Below are 18,361 nucleotides of genomic sequence, written 5' to 3'. Positions count from 1 at the left end.
TTGGTATGCCTTAGACTTTTTCCAGGGAGTCGCACTGGCCGTAGGTTGGGCATCACTGTTCTACACAATGAGTGTACCTGATAACAATAAATACAGATCACACATACCCTGATCACTAACTTATCCGCAGAGGTTACATCCTAGCAGCTAAAGGACCTTTGATGATGTCACAGTCATGTGATCAGACTGTTACACTGTAGTGTGTGTATAGGACCTTGGATGATGTCACAGTCATGTGATCAGACTGTTACAATGTAATGTGTATATATGACCTTGGATTCCACTCCTGTCCAGAGCAGGCTGCAAAACATTATGATGACACAATCAGAAGCAGCCTGGATGAACTAGCGCCTCTTACACTCAAGACCTTCAAACAGAGACGAAAGGATCTCAAACTCGCTTACTCCAGCGTTGCTCCAGAAGCATCAAACACCTATGTAGATAAACTTGCACATTACAAGATTTCTTCCATTATACATTCATGTTGGCAACTTATAACTGTGCCCTTCATCTCTCCAAATAGACCTACTTCACCACCCTGATCTTTACTATCCAGTAATCCAAAAAAACTCTTTGGCACTTTTCACTCTCTCCTTAGTCCAAAAGTGCAGGCGCCTAGTACAGACCTCCGTGCTGAAAATCTGACCCTCTACTTCAAAGAGAAAATGGAAAATATATGGAAGAAAATCAGCTCCCAGCCTCTAAGTGTCATTGATCCCTTTCCCCTCACATCTCCTCTGACTTACTCTCCACATTCGACCCAGTCAAAGAAGAAGAAATCTCCAGGCTCCTCTCTTCTCATCCTAACATATGGACTACTGATGCTATCCCCTCACTCCTCCTCCAGTCTCTCTCCCCAGCTGTCACCACTCACCTAACTAAAATCTTCAACCTATCTCACTGTTTTGGTGTCTTCCCCTCTTCTTTCAAAACATTCTGTCATAATCACATTATCACGGCCAAATGATAGGGTATTAGGCGTTTTCAAATTACAAACCAATCACTGCCTAGGAAAAACGCTAAAAACAAAACAAAAAAGTCTTTATTAGGTATCACTCTTGTAAAAACAGAAATAAAGAGGTGGGAAAACCTACACACTGGTGTGGCCAGGTAAGGCAATGATTGAAAAGGGATAAATGATCAATCACCCCACTGGACATGAGTATAACTGGTGGTAGAAGGGCAAGTCTAAGTATACGCCGCTACTGTGTAGCGGTAACTGCAGCTGTATCCAAAAAGCCCCTAACCACACAGCTTACTTGATAAAGGCCGTCAGTGTAGGCAAAAGTATGAACTCTGATAATTAAGCTCTGAGCTACACTGGCTTATATGTATGACGCTTGATACCCATGTATGGCCCCACTGCAGAGCCTGTATCAACTGCCGTAGGGCAAACAAATGCACACAGAGCTAGGCGGTCGACTATGTATGTGGCACAGTGTAAAGAACGAGCCCTGCTTAGGTGTGGTAACGACTGGGTTTTTTAACAGGACAACGCTACAGTACACAATGCCCGCAGGACAAGGGACTTCTTCCAGGAGAATAACATCAGTCTTTTGGCCCATCCTGCGTGTTCCCCTGATCTAAATCCAATTGAGAACCTTTGGCGATGGATGGCAAGGGAAGTTTACAAAAATGGAGAACAGTTTCAGACAGTAGATGGCCTTCGTGCGGCCGTCTTCACCACTTGGAGAAATTTTCCAGGGCTACACTGGCTACAGTGTAAAAAAAAGCTTGGTGCACTTATTAGGGCCCTGCTAGAATGAGCGTGACAACTGTTTACAGGATGCACAGGTTTGTAGTGCACTGGGCTGAGTCGGCAACTGATGTGTAGCTCAGTATAAAGTACAAGCCCTGCTCAAATAATTGGTAACTCGACGCTTTTCACCTAGTAGAAGCTAGATACATCAGGAGCAAAGTGTGCAGGGATAAGACAAAAACGCAGTCACCCTGGTCATGGCGGCATGTCCGGTGCTATGATGGTGATGGATATAATCTCATTATTTTAAAAAACCTTCTCTTGACCCATCCTGCGCAAATAACTATAGACCTGTCACGGCTGAGAGTGGGGGAAACCCTCAGCCGTGCGGTGTCAATAATAAAGGGTAGTTGCTGGGCCAGGACAGGAAACAGGGAGCAGGTCACCTCCTATAGCGTCCCTAAATCTGACCCTGACTCCTAGCTGTATGAGCCTACCCTGATGGTAGGAAGGCTCATACTCCGTAACCTAGGGTCCCTACTAGCCCTCAGGATAGCCCCGGAACTAGGAGCAGGGTAAGACGACCTGTTCCTCCTAGGCACGGATGAACAGGAGTCTCACTGGCCAAGCTGCAAGGAATGGGGAACATATACAGCAGATGGCAATGGCAGGTAGTGAAACTAGTACCACACCTACCTGCCACAGACACACAGACTGGAACCCGTGCACAAGTGCTAATGTCCACACCAAACACAAAAGGACACAGCACACACACAAAGCACACAGGAACCCAGAAACCATAAGCTCCAATAAACATAAAGACACCACTAGACATAGCATACCATCAGAACAACAATGTCTAAACATATCTTATGACCACAAGGGTGGCCCTCACTGGATAGATGGTATAATACCAGGAGGATGACTCCAGCATAAACATGGCTGAAGTACCCCTCAGCTACAGGCATCCAGCAGAGGCTAAATAGCCCAAGTAGCCACACCCACACACAGACACACCCAGTGTTCACACAGTAAGAAGGGAGTTAACCCTTCCTACACCAGGCAAAGAACGGAAACCACTTAAAGGGAAATACACACATAAACACCACACTCCACCTGTTACCGACGGCAACGGCATGCGTGGCTACCATGTCCTGGGAATCAGCCAGAAGGCCGAGACACTGCCACCACATGCACACAACACCACACGTTACCGCAAGCAACCACAAGTGAAGGGAAAATGTCACAGTGCACACCATACAGACAAAAGGCACACCTACAAAGACAGGTTGCCAGGTGCAACCGCATGCCCTTAACAGCAAGCTGCCTAGCAACAGCTCAGGCTGCTATACTGCCAACACTATCATGTTGCCAGCGGCAACCACACATGAGGCCACATACTTCAGCCCTCACCTGTGATTGATAAAAGACCAGACCACGGCAACAGCATGCGGGTCCAGGAGTCACGACCATGAGCATGGTCGTGACAAGACCCTTCTCCCCTTCATCTCTAAACTCTTGGAGTGTCTGGTGTACGCTCTCTTCATGCGCTCTCTTTGTGGCAGGCGCAGCACTATGAAGTGCCTTTTGCGCCGTGGCATTAGAAGAATTCTGATATCTATGACTTTTTAGTCTAACCAGACTGTCTATTACTCTGTAATCCCTCTAGCGCCGTTCTATGGAAACACTAGGTTAAAAGAGCACACCATATGCTTGAAATAACTTCTTTATTAACTTCAACTTTTCTTCATATATAACACTGCCGCCTCCGCAGCAGATAGTCCATGTACATAACACATGTTGAAAAGATATCTCAAAATGGCGGTATGCATAAGATGGTGGTTCAACTGTTCAATCTTGTCATTCAACATAAAATGGTGGATATATTGCTCTCTTGAGTATTTGTACTCTCACTTTAGGTTATTTAAGCACTTTATGATCTCTCTGAGAGGTATATCTGAGGTTAACCAATAGTTTACTTGCTCTACTTGGTTTGCAGTTTGCTCTATACAATTGCTATGATCTGGTATGAGCAGTTCGCATTTGTATGCAATTTGTTTGGATTGTATGATTGTATGGCTCAGTAGTTCGTTTGTATGCAATTGTATGGTATTTGAAATTGTATGCTTGCAATTTGGTGGAACTGTAAGTAAACACACATATAACTGGTTCAGTATACAGTTCTAATCACAATACTAAAAATAGGCACATTATATAACTGTTTTAAATACCTATTTTGGCCTCTCTGCTTCCATAAAACACAGCTCTTAGTGGAGTGAATATCTGTTCAGCTTCTCACCTCTGGTGTAATGATTCTAGCAGCTCCTTCTAGGGGGATTTCCCACACAGGCTGTGTGTGAGGCTGGCTGTAATTGGTCAAAACTCATGAGCTATGTGAGGCTGGCTAGGATTGGTCAAGACTCCTGCCCAGCAACAACAGTTTAACCCTAAGCTTTCTGTTGTTTCTACTGTGTCATTGAGCTTACCTCACATTAATATAATGAATCTTAAAGGCATATTAACTTTTCTGCTATAATTATATGACATCCAAACATGAAGTCTCTGTAAATAACTCTGCTTTTGTCTTTAACACACAAACATAGGAACTGTATTAAGGATATTGGCAGGTCCAGCTGTATAAACACACAAGCTATATTAGCAACCTAGGACAGGTCTTAGCTGGCCAGCTACACTCTTCATGCATCTCTCCGCTAACACTCTCTTTGAACCATTACAATCTGGTTTTCTTACATTCTACAGAATCTGCCCTCACCAAAGTGACAAATTAACTCCTGACAGCTAAATGCAATGGAGACCAGTGATGGTCAGTTCGCAGTGTTCGCCAGCGAACACATGGGGGCTGCCATCTTTAGTAAGGTAGACTCACCCGTCCGGCGATGCACAGGTAACCCCTTACCTGTGCCTGTGACGGGAGCCGGTCTGAAATTAAATGCAGTCACCGGGAGCAGGCAGTTCTGAGAACAGCCGCCGGGGGCCTTCATTGGGCTGTTCTCGGAACTGCCTGCTCCCTGTGACTGCATTTGATTTCAGACTGGCTCCCGACACAGGTAAGGGCTTACCTGTGCATCGCCGGATGGGTGAGTCTACCTTACTAAAGATGGCAGCCCGCATGTGTTCGCTGGCAAACACTGCGAACTAACCATCACTGATGGAAACTACTCTTTACTAATTCTCCTCAGTCTCTCTGCAGCATGTGACACTTTAGACCACCATTTCTTCCTCACCATGCTCCAATCTATCGGCCTTAAGGACACCCTTCTTTTTTCGTTTAATTCCTATCTCTCTGGACACTCCTTCAGTTTGTCATTTGCTGGCTCTACTTCACCTCCTCTCCCTCTTGCTGTTGTGGTTCCTTAGGGATCAGCCCTTGGTCGTCTCCTCTTTTCTCTATACTACAGAACACCAGTGACCATATATCCACTGTCTCTAACTTCATGTCCTCTCTCTATCTGAAAATGAATCTTTCAAAAACGGAACTTCTTTTATCTCCATCTACTACCTACCTAAACCTGATATCTCCATCTCAGTGTGCGACAATACCATCATGCCTAGGCAGCACGCCCGTGTCTCAATGTTATGTATGACACTAATATTTCCTTTACCCCCTAAATTCAATCCCGAGCCTGCTCGTGCTGCCTGCATCTGAAAAACATCTCTAGAATCTGCCCCTTTCTCACTATGGAAACAACAAAAACTCTCATTGTTGCTCTGATCCATTCCCATCTGGATAACTGTAACTCATTACTAATTGACCTCCCCCTCACCAGACTTCCCCCTCTCCAATCTATCATTATGCAGCAGCCAGGGTCATCTATCTGTCTAATCACTACTCCGATGCCTCTGCCCTGTGCCAGTCATTGCCCTGGTTACCCATACAGTATAGGATTCAATTTAAAGTCCATCCCATCTGTAACGGACCGTTTCAGCAGACAAGGGGTTAAAATCCGTTTAGGCGATAGGCCCCTTTCTGAGAGACAGGCACAGCTACTGCAGAACACCAAACTCCCGAACTGGATACAAAATAGCACTCCAAAATGAAACCTCACGAATAGCTGCTAGCAGACGAACAGGAATCAGCTTACACTCCTGGCAATCAGTCTCTAACAGCATACAGCGGATCCCCCCAATAACGAGACAAGGCTCCGTGTTGAGGGTCAAGCAGTGGTCTGACTGTACTTCAAGTACAGCCTCTTTTATTCATAAACCACAAACATAGTACTGCCCACAGGGGTTTGAAATACAACCAATCAGTAATTTACAACACATACAATGTAAGTACAGCAACCAATCGTTCACGCCCCCAGAGGACCAGAAGGGAGACTGCGACACTGGACAGATACAACATATCCCCACAATGCATCATGGTTTCCTCCTCTCTGTCCCGGAGACAACCGAGGAGCAATCCAATTATCTCTCAGGACAAAGGGAAATTGCCAATACACATGTGGATACAACAGGACAGACATCAACATTTAAACACACAATGGGACAATGGCACAATAGAAACACACCCAGCATATTCCTCCCAAGCTGACAAGTTACACTTATTATAAATTGTTACAACTTTGTGAGTTTACATTGTCCATACATATAACTTACATCAATTTAAACAGTATAACTTGGGGACAAACCTATCCAAAATTCACTTGAATAGGTTCAGGGGTTTAAAAGTTAGTATGGGCCATAATCCTGAGGCAAGAGGCCAGCAGCCAGGCCCCTCCAAAACCCAGTGGCGAGGTTGGTTTCGCCACACATAATAGGATTCAATTTAAAGTCCATCCCATCCTATCCGTGCTCTCTGTTCCGCCAATGACTTACGACTGACATCCACCTTAGGCCTCATGCACACGGCCGTGTTTTGGTCCGCATCTGAGCCGCCATTTTGGCGTCTCGGATGCGGACCCATTCACTTCAATGGGTCTGCATCCGTGTGCTGTCCGCATCCGTTGCTCTGTTCCGTGGCCCCGCAAAAAAATTATAACATTTCCTATTCTTGTCCGCGCTTTGCGGACAAGAATAGGCAGCTATATGTAAAGGCTGTCCGTGCCATTCCGCAAATTGCGGAATGCGCACAGACGCCATCCGTGTTTTGCGGATCCGCGATTTGCGGCCCGCAAAACACACCACGGTCGTGTGCATGCGGCCTTAATCTGACACTTTCACTTCCATCTCCAAGACTTCTCTCGAGCTGCACCAGTTTTCTGGAATGCCTTACCCCAAGTAATTAAGTTAATTCGTATCTACAGTTTTAGGGTACTTTCACACTTGCGGCAGAGGATCCGGAAATCCTGACTCAAACGGATGGCATTTGTCAAACGGATCCGGATGCGGATCCGTCTCACAAATGCATTGAAATACCAGATCCGTCTCTCCGGTGTCATCTGGAAAAATGGATCCAGTAATTATTTTTTTTTGCATTTTTAAAGGTCTGCGCATGCACAGACTGGAAAACCAGATCCATTTTGCTGGAACACCTAATGCCGGATCCGGCACTAATACATTTCAATGGAAATTAATGCTGGATCCAGCATTCCAGCAATTGTTCAGGATTTTTGGCCAGAGAGAAAACTGCAGCATGCTGCAGTATTTTCTCCAGCCAAAAAACATAAGAGGGATTGAACTGATGCATCCTGAACGGAATGCTCTCCATTCAGAATGCATTAGGATAAAACTGATCAGTTTTTTTCTGGTATTGAGCTCCTGTGATGGAACTCAACACCGGAAAAGAAAAACGCTAGTGTAAAAGTACCCTAAAGCTACTTTCACATTAGCGTTTTTTGCTATTCCGTCATGGATCTGCAAAAACTCTTCGGTTACAATAATACAACCGCCTGCATCCGTCATGAATGGATCCGGTTGTATTATGTCTTATATAGCCATGACGGATCCGCCATGAACACCATTGAAAGTCAATGGGGGACGGTTCCATTTTCTATTGTGTCAGAGAAAACGGATCCGTCCCAAACGGATCTCAATAGCGGAATTGAAAACGCAGATGTGAAAGCCTTACGCACTCCCGAAAAATAAATCTTTTTAGGTTATAACATCCCCTGATCTAACCCTCCTCCATTCACCGCCACCCCCTCCAGAATCATTCCTTTGAACCTGATCTATCAATATCCACCAAACCCGAAGCACTCAGAGGCACTACAGGTTTCGGCTGGTGACTGGCTCATGCAGCTTTATATCTACTGCCCATATGGCCGGACCATTGAGCAAAACAAGCACTTCTACCTTTTGTCTCACCTCTATGTCCTCATAGATTGTAAGCTCTTGTGAGCAGGGCTCTCATTCCTCTTGTATTAATTGTCGACCTGTTTACTGCTATGTTATTTATGACTCTGTTTGTACTTGAACCCCCCTGAATATGTTGGTGCTATATAAATAAAGATTATTATTATTGGGTTGTGTCACGGCTGTATGTGAGCAACAAGGGCATACACAGTAAATAGAGCTACTGACCGGACCCAAACTAGGGAGGATAAAGGGTGACCCCCGTCAGACCCTCAAAGCTCTCCCTATGCTGCTAAAGCACATGCCCGGATCCAAATGGTGGAACGAGGCATGCCCGCGTACCTAAGACTGATGACCACTGTAACCCCTACAATAGTGGAAGGGGCACGGCCACCGGTGCCCTGCTCAGTATATGGAGGGAACCGTGGTCGCCTCAGATCCAGTCAGAAAATAAACAGATACACTACAATGTCTGCACACTTAGCTGAAGGAGCTGCAGCAGCAGAGAAGACGGATCCAAAGACAGCTGGCAATATCCGGAGTACTTGCTGCAGCAGAACACAGGTCCAGTGAAATGATAGCTTACAAGTGAAGATACTCAAGCAAGAGCTACAACTCAAATGAGAAATATAATCCACACACTACAAAGGAGGAGGGGTGATTTAAAGGCAGGGAAATCAAACGCAGGAGGAACAGCTGGGAGGAAGGAAACAGAAAGTAAAAACCTCATCACATGGGCGGAGAAACAGAGCAGTGAGAACTCCTCCAAGCTCTAGTAGTGACATCATCACAGGGGTGGAGAAACAGAGCTGTGAGAACATCTCAAAGCTCTGGTAGTGACAGTACCCCCCCCCCCTCTACGGGTGGACTCCGGACACCCAGGACCCACCTTCTCAGGATGAGCCCTATGAAATGCCCTGATGAGGCGAGTGGCTTTAATGTCCGACACCGGAACCCACATCCTCTCCTCAGGACCATAACCCTTCCAATGAACGAGGTACTGAAGAGAACCGCGGACAATGCGAGAGTCCACAATTCTGGAAACCTCAAACTCCAGATTGCCATCAACCAAAATCGGAGGAGGAGGCAAAGAGGAGGGTACCGTGGGCTGGACATATGGTTTTAAGAGAGATCTGTGAAATACATTATGTATCTTCCAAACCCGTGGAAGATCAAGACGGAAGGCAACAGGATTGATGACTGACAAGATTTTATAAGGCCCAATAAACTAGGGACCCAATTTCCAGGAGGGAACCTTCAGTTTAATATTTCTTGTAGACAACCACACCAGATCACCCACATTCAGGTCCGGACCAGGCACACGTCTCTTATCAGCCACACGCTTATACTTCTCACTCATCTTTCTAAGATTACTCTGAATCTTTTGCCAAATGGTAGACAAAGACGAGGAAAATCTCTCCTCCTCAGGTAAACCAGAAAAAGCCCCTCCCGAGAATGTCCCAAACTGCGGATGGAACCCATATGCACCAAAGAATGGTGACTTATCAGAAGATTCCTGACGACGGTTGTTCAGAGCAAACTCAGCAAGAGGGAGAAATGAACACCAATCCTCCTGGTTCTCTGCCACAAAACAGCGCAAATATGTCTCGAGATTCTGATTGAGGCGCTCAGTCTGACCATTCGACTGCAGGTGAAAAGCAGAAGAGAAGGACAGCCGAACCCCCAGGCGAGAACAGAAAGCCTTCCAGAACCTGGACACAAACTGCGTGCCTCTATCGGAAACAATATCAGAGGGAATGCCATGCAATTTAACAATATGGTCGACAAAAGCTTGCGCCAACGTTTTAGCATTGGGTAAACCAGGGAAAGGTACGAAATGAGCCATCTTGCTAAAACGGTCCACCACCACCAGGATCACCGACTTCCCTGAGGAACGAGGAAGATCCGTGATAAAGTCCATGGACAGGTGTGTCCAAGGACGGGAAGGTATGGGTAACGGGAGAAGGGAACCTGAAGGCCGTGAACGAGGGACCTTAGCGCGAGCGCACGTCTCACAAGCAGCCACAAAACCCTCCACCGACTTACGAAGAGCCGGCCACCAAAGTCTCCGAGCAATGAGATCTACCGTGGCTCTACTCCCGGGGTGACCAGCAAGAACAGTATCATGATGCTCCTTGAAGAGTTTGTGACGTAGCTCAGGAGGCACAAACAACTTCCCAGAAGGACGACGGGCAGGTGCCTCAGTCTGGGCAGCCTGGACCTCGGCCTCCAAATCAGAATATAGAGCAGAAACAACTACCCCCTCCGCCAAAATGGGACCCGGGTCCTCGGAGTTTCCTCCTCCCGGAAAACAGCGAGAGAGAGCATCAGCCTTCACATTTTTGATCCCAGGGCGGAATGTAACAACAAAATTGAATATGGAGAAGAACAGAGACCATCTGGCCTGTCTCGGATTCATACGCCTGGCCGACTCCAAGTATGCCAGATTCTTATGGTCGGTAAAAACGGTGATAGGGTGCCTGGCCCCCTCCAACCAATGGCGCCATTCCTCGAAAGCCAACTTGATGGCCAACAACTCCCTATCTCCCACATCATAGTTTTTCTCTGCCGGGAAGAGTTTTTTAGAGAAAAAGGCACAGGGTCGCCATTTGGCAGGAGAAGGGCCCTGGGACAAAACCGCACCCACACCCACCTCGGAAGCATCCACCTCAACAATAAAAGGTAAGGAAACATCGGGATGCACCAAGACGGGAGCAGACGCAAAACTCTCTTTAATCTTAGAAAAAGCTGCAAGCGCCTCCTCCGACCAAGAGGAAAAATCCGCCCCCTTTTTTGTCATGTCAGTGAGGGGTTTGACAACAGAGGAATAATTCAAAATGAACTTTCTGTAATAGTTCGCAAAACCCAGAAAGCGCATCAATGCCTTCTGATTCTCAGGAAGCTCCCACTCAAGTACAGCACGGACCTTCTCCGGATCCATGCGAAAACCAGAAGCAGAGAGGAGAAAACCCAGAAATTTAATCTCGATACCATAAAAAGACATTTCTCCAGCTTGGCGTACAATTTATTTTCCCGCAGAATCTGCAGAACCTGAAAAAGATGATCCTGATGGGTCTGAACATCAGGGGAAAAAATCTAAATATCATCAAGATACACCAATACAAATTTCCCCATTAAATGGTAGAAAATACTATTAACAAAATGCTGAAAGACGGCCGGAGCATTCATCAGGCCGAAAGGCATAACGTGATACGGTTCAGCTCCCTAAAATCTAGGCAAGGTCTCAGAGAGCCATCTTTTTTTTTAACAAAAAAAAACCCCACGGCAACAGGTGATTTTGAGGGACGAATATGCCCCTTATCGAGACTCTCAGAGATATAGGTTCGCATTGCGATTCTTTCCAGTTGTGAGAGATTGTAAAGGCGTGCTTTTGGCAGCTTGGCGCCGGGAATGAGGTTAATGGGACAGTCAAACTCCCGGTGAGGAGGTAGCTCCTGAACACCGCTCTCGGAAAACACGTCCGAGAAATCAGAGAGAAATGATGGCACAGTTTTAGTAGACACCTCTGCAAAAGTCGCTGTGAGACAATTCTCTCTACAAAAGTCACTCCACTCATTTATTTGCCTTCCTTGCCAATCAATAGTGGGGTTATGTCTAGTGAGCCAGGGTAACCCCAAAACTAGAGGGGAAGGCAATCCGTTAAGGACAAAACAAGATATATCCTCCACATGAGTGTCACCTACAGCTAGCCAGATATTGTGAACAATGCCCTTCAGAGATCTCTGTGAGAGTGGAGCAGAGTCAATAGCAAAAACAGGTATATCCTTTTCTAATGTGCAAACCTGAAAACCATGCATGGCTACAAATTGAGTGTCAATAAGATTGACGGCCGCTCCACTATCAACAAAAATCTCACAAGAAATGACTTTGCTCTCTAGCGCCACCCTGGCAGACAGGAGAAAACGGGGACTGCAGGTCAGAGGAAAAGCATCAATTCCTACATCAACTTTGCCCAAAGTAGCAGATGAAGCAGAATTTGATGATTTACCTTTTGAGGTTTTTCTCTGATTATCGCTCTTAGTACAGTTCAAGAATCTCCTAGACGGACAAACATTTGCCAAATGACCTATGCCCCCACAACAAAAACACACCATACTCTGAGGACTAAATCCTCTTTTATCAGGGGCAAGTCGACCTAGCTGCATGGGCTCCTCCTCAGAGGGGAGCGAGACAGGATGAGGCCCCTGCACACTGAATGAGTCTGCACCACTGCCCCTAGACTGACAATGGCTGGACAGAGAGGTCTCGTTTCTTTCTCTTAGACGCCTGTCAAGGCGTACCGCCAATGACATGGCAGACTCTAAGGACGTTGGTCTCTCATGGAAAGCAAACGCATCTTTCAATCTCTCTGAGAGACCATGACAGAACTGACTCCGGAGTGCAGCATCATTCCAACCTGAATCAGCTGCCCATCTCCGAAATTCAGAACAATAAAGCTCCGCAGACAGTTTGTTCTGGCATAAAAAAAGTAAGTTAGATTCGGCCAGAGAAACACGATCCGGGTCATCATATATCTGCCCCAGGGCCACAAAAAATCTTTCCACGGATCTAAGGGAGGGATCCCCTGATGGCAGCGAAAAAGCCCAAGTCTGAGCATTACCCCTGAGCAGGGAGATGACAATCCTCACCCTCTGCTTCTCATTACCAGAGGAGTGGGGACACAAGCAAAAATGGAGTTTGCATGCCTCTCTGAAGCGAACAAAATTCTCACTGCCCCCGGAGAACGTTTCCGGAAGTGAGACCTGTGGCTCGCAACAGACTCCATGGGCCGGAGCAGAGCCCAATGCTTGAAGCTGAGTCATAGATTGACGGAGATCCGCTACCTCCAAAGAAAGACCCTGCATGCGGTCAACCAGGCCAGAAAGCGGATCCATGTCAAAAAGGACGGTTTTGGTGGATTATAATGTCACGGCTGTATGTGAGCAACAAGGGCATACACAGTAAATAGAGCTACTGACCGGACCCAAACTAGGGAGGATAAAGGGTGACCCCTGTCAGACCCTCAAAGCTCTCCCTATGCTGCTAAAGCACATGCCCGGATCCAAATGGTGGAACGAGGCATGCCCGCGTACCTAAGACTGATGACCACTGTAACCCCTACAATAGTGGAAGGGGCACGGCCACCGGTGCCCTGCTCAGTATATGGAGGGAACCGTGGTCGCCTCAGATCCAGTCAGAAAATAAACAGATACACTGCAATGTCTGCACACTTTGCTGAAGGAGCTGCAGCAGCAGAGAAGACGGATTCAAAGACAGCTGGCAATATCCGGAGTACTTGCTGCAGCAGAACACAGGTCCAGTGAAATGATAGCTTACAAGTGAAGATACTCAAGCAAGAGCTACAACTCAAATGAGAAATATAATCCACACACTACAAAGGAGGAGGGGTGATTTAAAGGCAGGGAAATCAAACGCAGGAGGAACAGCTGGGAGGAAGGAAACAGAAAGTAAAAACCTCATCACATGGGCGGAGAAACAGAGCAGTGAGAACTCCTCCAAGCTCTAGTAGTGACATCATCACAGGGGTGGAGAAACAGAGCTGTGAGAACGTCTCAAAGCTCTGGTAGTGACAGGTTGTCACAGTCATGTGATCGGTTGTGGAAGGAGCTGGCATCAGGTTGTGCTAATGCTCTTTCTTCACTGGGTGATTGTTATACAGAGTAAACCTACCCTCAGGATAGGCCATCACTATCTGATCAGCAGTGCTCGGACACCTCGCCGATCAGTAGCTCTCTCCACTGTGTACTGGTTGGAGCTGGTAACCAGTGATGACGAGTTCGCCCACGAACACATGCGGGCTGCCATCTTTTCTCACAAGTCCGGCGAGGCGCAGGTAAGTCCTTACCTGTGCCTGTGCGCGAGCCGGTCTGAAATCAAATGCGGTCACCGGGAGCAGGCAGTTCCGAGAACAGCCCGATGAAGGCCCCCGGCCGCTGTTCTCGGAACTGCCTGCTCCCGGTGACCGCATTTGATTTCAGACCGGCTCGCGCACAGGTAAGAACTTACCTGCGCCTCGCCGGACTTGTGAGAAAATATGGCAGCCCTCATGTGTTCGCGAGCGAACAATGCGAACTGGCCATCACTGCTGGTAACTGCAGTGCTGTTCTCAGTCATTCTGATGGGAACAGTGCTGCAGTAAGCAGCTACCAGCACTACACAGTGGACAGAGCTACTGCTGTTCCCGCTCTGAGGCTACTGTACTGCACCGCAGCTTATCTGCAGGGGTGCAGGGTGTTGGCCCCCTGCACGAACCATATAGTAATGGTCTATCCTGCCCAGAGGCCATCACTTATAAATTACTGGACAGTCCCTTTAACTCCCAGTATGGAAGCTGTTTTCTACTCCTCTTGGGCGGTGGACGGCTGCTGTTGACAAGGGCAAGTGACTTGGTCAGGGCTACAGGATTACTAGAACTGCATGAGTCCTCTCTTGAAACATGTGTTGGCAGCAAAGCTTACAATTCACATCACCTGTAACCTACAGTTGTGTTCAAAATTATTCAACCCCCACTGAAATTGAGTGTTTTGGCCAGTTTGACATTGATTTTGATCATTTCAGTCATCTTGTTTACAATTAAATCAAAGAGGCACTTGTAAGTCAGACAAATATAACATAACATTTATAATGAAATAACCACAAATGTATTTTCTGTGCTCACATCATTATCAGTTTTATTCAACCCCCAAGTGACATTCAATCTTAGTACTTAGTACAACATCCTTTTCCAGTTATAACAGCTTTTAAACGTGAAGCATAGCTTGACACAAGTGTCTTGCAGCGATCTACGGGTATCTTTGCCCATTCTTCATGGGCAAAAGCCTCCAGTTCAGTCACATTCTTAGGCTTGCTCGCTGCAACTGCTTTCTTTAAGTCCCACCAGAGGTTCTCAATCGGATTTAAGTCTGGTGACTGCGATGGCCACTTCAAAATGCTCCAGCCTTTAATCTGCAACCATGCTCTAGTGGACTTGGAGGTATGCTTGGGATCATTGTCCTGTTGAAAGGTCCAACGTCTTCCAAGCCTCAGGTTTGTGACGGACTGCATCACATTTTCATCCAATATCTCCTGGTACTGAAGAGAATTCATGGTACCTTGCACACGCTGAAGCTTCCCTATACCTGTAGAAGCAAAACAGCCCCAAAGCATGATTGACCCCCCGCCATGCTTCACAGTAGGCAAGGTGTTCTTTTCTTCATAGGCCTTGTTCTTCCTCCTCCAAACATAGCGTTGATCCATGGGCCCAAACAGTTCTAATTTTGTTTCATCAGTCCACAGAACACTATCCCAAAACTTTTGTGGTTTGTCCATATGACTTTTGGCATACTGCAGTCGACTCTTCTTATTCTTTGGAGATAGCAAGGGGGTGCGCCTGGGAGTTCTGGCATGGAGGCCTTCATTACGCAGTGTGCGCCTTATTGTCTGAGCTGAAACTTCAGTACCCACATCTGACAAATCTTTTTTCAGTTCCTCAGCAGTCACACGGGGACTTTTCTCCACTTTGCGCTTCAGGTATCGCACAGCAGTCGAAGTCAGCATCTTCTTTCTGCCACGACCAGGTAGCGTTTGAACAGTGCCCTTTGCCTTGAATTTGCGAATGATTCTTCCTATGGTGTCTCTTGGTATGTTTAACATCTTTGCAATCTTCTTATAGCCATTGCCCTTCCTGTGAAGAGAAATCACCTCTTCTCTTGTCTTCCTGGACCATTCTCTTGACTTCACCATGTTTGTAAACACACCAGTAAATGTCTAGAAGGAGCTGAGTATCACAGTCCTTGTAAATCTGCCTAATTGGTGCTTATTATGCTTGATTGCTGCTCCTTGACATCCACAGGTGTTTTCAATACCTGATCGAAAACACTTGAATGAACCTCTGTTCTTAAGAGTGGTAGTCTTTAAGGGGTTGCATAATTGTGTCAATGAAGAAATCACAAAAAAAACATTTAATACTGTATTACAAAAACAATTGATGTCATTTTAGTTGCATTTAGTTCTTTAAAAAGTCCTTGTAAGATTTCATTCTGAACACAATTACAAATGTACACTAAATTCCCTAAAACCCTTTACAGCATTGGGGGTTGAATAATTTGGAACACAACTGTAAGTCATTACACACACAATTCTTCTACATGTACAAGGCTTACAATTCGCACCGCACACTCACACTCACACTGGATAAAAGAGCACACATCAACACCTTTAAAGGGAACCTGTCACCGGGATTTTGGGTATAGAGCTGAGGACATGGGTTGCTAGATGGCCACTAGCACATCCGCAATACCCAGTCCCCATAGCTCTGTGTGCTTTTATTGTGTAAAAAAAACCATTTGATACATATGCTAATTAACATAAAAGAGTCATATCTTACTTGTGTGACCAGAGAAGAGTCATATTTTCAAGCTTTGACTTATCTCAGGTTAATTTGCATATGTATCAAATCGGTTTTTATACACAATAAAAGCACACACAGCTATGTGGACTGGATATTGCGGATGTGTTAGCGGCCATCTAGCAAACCATGTCCTCAGCTCTATACCCAAAATCCCGGTGACAGGTTCCCTTTAAAAACCTGTTCCTGACTCCGCCTTTGGCTAATCACATGATTATGACCTCATCAAAGGTCCTGTACTCTACTACCAAGCCATAGATGTAACTGATCACATGACTGTGACATCATCATAGGTCCTGCAGCACCAGAGATGTAACATCTGTATATATCTTAGTGGTCAGGGTAAGTGTGACTTGTACTCATTTTTATTGTGTGTCAGGTATTTACATAATGTTAGTATATTCTATATCTGTGTGTCTACAGATATAGAAGATATACAATGTGTATATAGTTTGTTTATATAGTACTGGGTTGTATTATAGCTATGTAATACGTGTGTGTGCGTTTATTATATACAGTGTACTGTCGTGTGAAAAAGTGAAGGCTTATCGGACTACCCCTTTAAAAAAGAATACTGCCAGTGCCACCAAGAAACAGCTGAACCATATCTGTAGTATTGTAGCATGTAGATATAGAATTAAACTAGTATAAGGTTTGAAAATATACAGTAATTTGGGGGCATACTAAAAGGAATGACAGAATGGAATGCCCATAGACTTTGACAGGGGAAGAGAATGCCCATAGACTATAATGAAGCCAAACTGAATGCCCATAGAGTATAATGGGAAGCAAAGTATCAGAAAATTTGTAGGGAAATCTGAAAAAAAATATCAACATATCCTTTACCACAGATCTTCCCCATGTATAGTAACATCTTTTACAATTTAAATAACTTTGGATTTTTCATGTTTTCTATGGAATGACAGGTGAATAGCACAATGGAATGCCCATAGAGTATACTGGGAAGAAAGATGGGCCATGGAGTCGAGAACCATATGACGCATCAAATAAATCTTTAGCAGGCATACTCTCCAAGCACAGTAGAATTGATCTAAATTGAGATTAGGTGGGATTATCATTATTTTCTATGGAATGACTAGTGTGAATGACACCAAGAATGCCCATAGACTATAATGAAGCCAAACGGAATGCCCATAGAGTATAATGGGAAGTAAAGTATCAGATAATTTGTAGGCAAATCTGAAAAAAATATGTGCTCGGATCGGCTCATGATGAGAGGGTCCCCTACCTAAGCCTATACTCCCCCTCCTACCTAGAAGCAGCAGAGTTATGCCGGAACTGCTTATCGAAGGGTAGCCTAAAGGGGGCCACACCAATGATGAGTCCTGAGAAGAAGGGAGGGCTTCTGGGTGGGTCGAAAGTGTTCGAACCGACAAGTGGGGGCAGAAGAGCCAGGTTTAAATAATTAAAGCCCCGCCTCCCCTCACACAAACACGGCACTCTTAATTGCCTACCACTTGTGCTCGGATCGGCTCATGATGAGAGGGTCCCCTACCTAAGCCTATACACCCCCTCCTACCTAGAAGCAGCAGAGTTATGCCGGAACTGCTTATCGAAGGGTAGCCTAAAGGGGCCAAAAGAACCATGCATAGGAGTTTGGAAAGACTTTGATAACAGAAACTACAAAACCAAAACTCGAAAGCCAGTGACATTTCGTATTAAGGATCCGGGATATAACGCCTGGAACACGCGGAACTGCGACGACCCAACCGTTTGATGACATGTACTGGCACCTTATGCATGGACGCCGCAGCTTCCGCGCCCATGCGCAAGGAATGTCCTGTGATCCACAGAGGACCGACCCCTGAACCTGTCAACTAAACCCGAATGTACCTAAGAAAAGCCGCGGTGGTTAGCCGGGCATTGCCTAGTTCGAGTACGGGAGAACATGCCGGCTTGGACTAAATACTACGCAGCCAAGCCTCCAAGGCCTGCACCGGACCCATTCTGCTGTCCGTGGGAAAGTATCTGACCGCCAC

The 18,361-nt window shown here is 46.0% G+C and overlaps 1 protein-coding gene across 1 annotated transcript in view; it reads left to right on the top strand.

The window, feature by feature from the left end:
• Nucleotides 1-16,649: 16,649 nt before the first annotated feature.
• The window catches only part of LOC121003397 (gastrula zinc finger protein XlCGF57.1-like), a 51,033-nt gene continuing 49,321 nt past the window's right edge, over nucleotides 16,650-18,361 (top strand). The window contains exon 1 of the mRNA XM_040435231.1: nucleotides 16,650-16,703. The gene's annotated coding sequence lies outside the window, so the exon portion shown is untranslated. The remainder of the gene's footprint in view (nucleotides 16,704-18,361) is intronic.

The sequence above is a fragment of the Bufo bufo genome, chromosome 6 (genome assembly GCF_905171765.1).
Source record: "Bufo bufo chromosome 6, aBufBuf1.1, whole genome shotgun sequence".
Classification (NCBI taxonomy): domain Eukaryota; kingdom Metazoa; phylum Chordata; class Amphibia; order Anura; family Bufonidae; genus Bufo; species Bufo bufo.
The sequence above is the reverse complement of the archived record's forward strand: the minus strand, read 5'-3'. Positions and strand labels throughout refer to the sequence as shown.